Genomic DNA, 6,000 nt, shown 5'->3' with positions numbered 1-6,000 from the left:
CAGAAAATTTCAGTGGACAGAGGATTGCGAGAACAGCTTCAGTGAGCTAAAAAGAAGATTGATCAGCGCACCTATTCTGACTCTACCAGAAAACACAGACAGCTTTGATATTTATAGTGATGCCTCTAAGTTGGGGCTAGGAGCAGTGCTGATGCAAAGTGGCAAGGTGATCGCCTATGCCTCCAGACAACTCAAGGACTATGAGAGGAATTACCCTACTCATGACCTTGAGCTTGCAGCAGTTGTGTTCGCATTCAAAATTTGGAAACATTACTTGTATGGAGCTCAGTGCAGAGTGTATACAGATCATCAGAGCCTGAAGTATTTCTTCACTCAGAAGGATCTGAATATGCGACAGCGTAGATGGCTAGAGCTGGTCAAGGACTACGATATAGACATCCTCTACCACCCAGGGAAAGCTAATAGGGTAGCAGATGCACTTAGCAGAAAGTCCAGTGCTACCTTATTATCCTTAGCAGCCATGTCACCGCCCCTACAGAAAGAGATCACAGATTTCGGTCTCGAACTCATAGGTGGACAGCTCTCTACGATGACATTAGAGTCTACCCTGCTTGGTGATATTCAGACAGCTCAGGAACAGGATCCTGAAATTCAGAAAATCAAGCAAGGGTTAGTAGAATCAGAAAGTGGAGAATTTAGAGTGTCCGCTAGCGGGGTATTGTACTTTGGTGACAGATTATGTGTTTCAGATCAGGAGGAACTAAAGAGGAAAATTTTAGATGAAGCTCACAAGACTCCCTATGCGATGCATCCTGGCTCCACCAAAATATACCAGGACTTGAAGAAACGTTTTTGGTGGTCTGGGATGAAGAGAGTCATCGCTCGATATGTCAGCACCTGCCTAACCTGTCAGAGGGTTAAAGCAGAACATCAGAGATCAGGAGGAGTTTCGCAGCCTATTCAGATCCCAGAATGGAAGTGGGAAGACATTTTTATGGATTTCATAGTGGGATTACCCAGAACCACGAATGGTTTTGATACCATCTGGGTAATAGTCGACAGATTGACTAAATCAGCCCACTTCTTAGCTATCAGGATATCCTACTCCATGGAACAGCTAGCTCAGTTGTATCTCAAGGAGATTGTCAGATTACATGGAGTCCCACGAACCATTATTTCAGACAGAGACAGTAGGTTCACATCACACTTCTGGGAGTGTGTACAGTCAGCATTAGGCACGAAGTTAAAGTTCAGCACAACTTTCCATCCTCAGAAAGATGGTCAAACAGAGCGAGTAAATCAGGTACTCGAAGATATGCTACGAGCATGTGCCCTAGATTTCAAGGGAAGTTGGTGCAAATATCTGAGTTTAGCAGAATTTGCATACAACAACAGCTATCAGGCCACTATCGGTATGACACCTTATGAGGCTCTCTATGGGCGGAGGTGTAGATCTCCAATCTGCTGGTATGAGAGTGGTGAACAGAAAGAACTAGAGCTTCAGACAGATCTAGTAGCAGATACCACAGCAGCTATACAGCATATCCGCCAGAGGATAGAGATAGCTCAGAGTCGCCAGAAAAGCTATGCTGATACACGGTGCAGACCTTTAGAGTTCTCAGTTGGGGATTCAGTGTTCCTCAGAGTAGCTCCCAAGAAGGGAGTAATGCGGTTTGGGAAAAAGGGCAAGCTAAGTCCCAGATATGTGGGACCATACCTTATCAGCAGAAGAGTTGGCAAGGTAGCATATGAGCTAGAGCTACCCCAGGAAATGTCAGCTGGCCACAATGTGTTTCATGTCTCTATGCTGAAGAAGCATATCCCAGATGCCACCCAGGTGATTGAGCCCCAGCTGGTACAAGTCCGCGAAGACCTCAGCTATGATAGTCGGCCTATTCAGATAATAGAACGAGCAGTTAAGAAATTGCGGAATAAGGAAGTACCATTAGTAAAAGTTGCTTGGCACAGTCACACAGCAGAAGAGGCAACTTGGGAGACAGAAGCCAGTATGAGACAGAAGTACCCAGAGTTATTCTAAGTTCGAGGATGAACTTTTTATAAGGTATGGGGGATTATAACGCCCAAAAATTCTCAAAATTATTTTAGAAATATTCTATGATTTCCCAGGAATTTTAGGATATTTTTATGGAATTTTTAGAATAGCGGAAGTAGTAAAAATAAATAGAAAATGAAAATAGCCTACGCGAGAATTGAACCCGAGACCTATTGGGTCCTACGACTTATAGCGGACTCTAGTAACCAAGTGAACCCAGCAGGGCCGTGCTGAAAGGAAAGAGAAACAATTATATTTATGTTTTAGTTGGGCGAATTAATTCCTTAATATAAATAGGAATTAATAAGTGGGGAGATATAATTTTAATCGGCAACTTCTCCTTCCTCACCCTAGTTACCGCCGACCCCTTTCTCTCCTCCTCCTTCTCTCGGTGCACCAAGCCAAGGACTCTAGGAGCACCTCCCGGCGACACAAGGGATACGAGGACGCTCCTCTCCGCGAGAAGAACACATAGACGCGAGAAGATCGTCGAGAAGATCGTCTCCACCGGAAAACTAGCGACTAGATTCGTAAGAAAACTAGCGCACTAAGTAAGAAACCCCTCACCTGCAGTATAAGTAGCTTTTCGGATGATTGTATGCTTTTAATTTAGCTATATGCAGTTTTTCGACACAAAGGATGCGAACTAGCGTATACCAAGTGTTCGATCAAATTAATAACTCAGTTAAGATGCAACTTAGGCATTTTAGTAGCCTAGATAAATATAATAGAAGCATTTTACAGCTTATTTAGTCTTGCTACCGTTATTATGGGGCTAGATGTCCAATGGGTGGGCTCCCACAGTCGCCTCTAGGTTCAGACAACCTAGTTCTAGGTTTAGATAACCTAGCAAAAGCAAGACAAGAAATATTAGCTATGTTCAGTATTTTATTTTTAGCAATGGCACTGTACTGGATTAGATATCCATTGGGTTGGGCTCCCATAGTCGTCCCTAGGTTCAGATAACCTAGTAACCCTACTAAATTCGGGACTTGCAAACCCGGGTTTAGTTGGGGATACGCGCACAGCACGTACAGTTACCGGACCCATCAGCAGCATGAGTATGTATTTTAATCTATTATGATAGTTAGTTTTCAAAACTCACAAATCAGTTACGTATACAGCTTAACTTCAGTACTAGCTTAGTTAGTTTAGCTCAGTTTATGCTTCAGCGCAGCTCTTTCCTATGATTATGTGTGATAGCTCTATGTTCAGTTTTGTTATACATGCTTTAGATGATAGTATGTCATGATTAGCTTTTGTCTTCTGTGTGTTGTATACCAGAATATCATGTCTTAGCATGTTCAGCGCATATTTCAAAAAGCATGTTTTCAAATCATAAATTGCATCGTATGCATATTTTAGTGAGGTAGATGGTTTCTTACTAAGCTCTCAAGCTTATAGATACTATTTTCCTTATACTGCAGATAAAGGTAAGGGAAAGATGGACTAGCGGAGGCTGGAAGACAATGCGACGAAGATGTGTGTGGATGGGACTTGGAATGAAGATCTCAGGGACCTAGCAATTTGCTTTAACATTAGAACTTTAGTTTTATTCTTGTTACGCTCCTTAGAGTGTTTAAATGCTATGAACTAGTGAACTATGTCATGTTAGAATGTTAGTTACTTATCATTGGGATGTTTCTCAGTCATTATTGGAGTTGTGGTATGCGATTTGTCACGAGACAGTGCTGAAATCAGACCTTGGGCACGAAATCAGAAACCCCAATCGATCAGCCGATCGATTGGGGGCTTCCCAATCGATCGGTTGATCGACTGGCAGTTAGCTTCGCGAACAGTAGGCCTCTGGATCGATCAGTTGATCGATCCAGCAAATTCTGTCACGAACAGAAGGCTCTGGGATCGATCACTGGATCGATTGGACAGCCTGGATCGATCAGCCGATCGATCCAGAATTATCGCCCCGAGCACAGTAGCGTGCTGAATCGATCACTGGATCGATCAAGCCATTCCAATCGATCCGTGGATCGATTGGGAGGCCTAATTTCAGCAAGAAACTCTTAGTTAAGTTCCTTGACCATTGGGGGATGTAATACATGTCATGATAGTTTTAGATTACACCCCTGAGCACGTGTAAATAAAGAAAAGACAATAGCTTAGCAAAATTTTTAATTAGTACAGCTTCCGCACCTAGACTTAGGGATGGTCATGGAATAGTTAGTACAACATAATGTGACGGTCCGGCCTCACAGCTTAGTTAGTAGAAGGCGGGTCGTTACATGACCTGATGCTGATGTTGTAGCACATTTGACATTGAAGTCAAAATGTAACACTGCGCCATCTCATCTGCTTTGACTCATTTCCTTTGATACTCAATCTCCTCTTCACTAGAATCGCTATTAGGCACATTAGGGCAGACTTCTATCAGTACAAACTTATAGCCTTCAGCAGTTAGGACAATGTCCAGGTTTCTTTTCCAATCTATATAATTGGGACCAGTAAGTTTGTTCTCTTTCATAATAATAGCAAGAGAGTTGAAAGTCATCCTAAGAATCACAAAATAAGTTTTGGTCAAAACTTAAGAATTTAGAATAATATTGATTCCTCAAACAATATCATTTAAATTCACCAACACCTCAAAACACCGTGAATTTTATATGCCACAATAGTGTGGACGTATACAAATTCATTCATTTATAAGAGAAAATTTTACCCATTAATTTTATTCTTGTCAACTTAACTTTATGGCAAATAAAATTAATAGTTGGTATTCCTTCGGTCACACAAATAATAGCAGTGACTCCGATGGGGAGGATACTATTAAATGCGCCTAAGTGTATATCATTACTTGATACTTAGCCCATTAAATATGATTGTGCCCCTTCAGATGGAGAAGATCACACACTCCTAAATAATTTCCTATAATTATCCATAAAGGAAGTTTAATCTAGTGATCCGCAAACAAACTCATCCGATGTGGAGGAAGGCACTCAGAGCCAACGTGCAAGTTTGTTTGCATCACTTACAAACTAGTAATGGAGACCGTGGAATTTATTTAGGAATTTATTTATAAATCTCTCTCCCACTTAGTTATTTAAGATGAGGATTTTAACATGCACACACACATCACAGCAAATAAAAGAAATAAATATGAGAAAATAATTTTTCAACTATTATGGCATCTTCCATCACTGCCCTCCGTGTGCTGCCAACCCTAGCAGTCGTCAAAACTAGCCGCCAATCCTAGGGCTCATGTCGTCGCGTCCATCCAGCTTCCTTTTCTGTTGCACCTCTGGTCCTCAAAGAGCACCACGCCTCGCAAGGATACGATCCGCGATAAAAATAAGATTTTACATATATCGATCCTATATTCCACAAAGGAATATACATAAAGTCTAGATCGAATAAAATGTAAAATCCTAAAACTAATACAGCTCCTGCTGTATTTAATAAATACAATCATGCACTCACATAAAATGCCCTCGACATGTCCGAGGGTCCAATCACACACAATCACAATAGGCCATAATAGTTGGAGTATGTAACCACAGAGTTAATCTATTTGCACATCCTACTATATCCTGCCTAAAATATGTATGGCATGTACATAATTAAACTAAAAACCAAATACGCAGAGGTATAACCTAGCTCTGATACCAATTGTTGGTTGCTACTCGGAATACCGTTCTAGTTCCTCTGTACAAAAATGTATACAACCATAGAACTATCCTAGCTATCCTGTGCTCTACTGAAATTAAATTTAGATTGCAAACGATGCTTAACATTATCAATCCAAATTGTCCTTCAGAAGTTAAACTTGGATTGGAAACTATACTTAACATTTTTACTCCAACTTTAACCGATGTGATCTTCCTAAGTTAAACCATATTACAGAAGTTAATCAAATATCTATTTCAAAAATCGGCTTCCAGGTTAAACATGGTGAGGCACTAGACCTTCTTGAGTATAGGATCGTCCACCACTTCCTAGACAAAGACTCTCAAAGAAATCGGATATTTAACTTC

This window comes from Zingiber officinale, chromosome 1A (genome assembly GCF_018446385.1).
Source record: "Zingiber officinale cultivar Zhangliang chromosome 1A, Zo_v1.1, whole genome shotgun sequence".
NCBI classification, from domain to species: Eukaryota; Viridiplantae; Streptophyta; class Magnoliopsida; order Zingiberales; family Zingiberaceae; genus Zingiber; species Zingiber officinale.
This window is presented reverse-complemented; position numbering follows the sequence as displayed.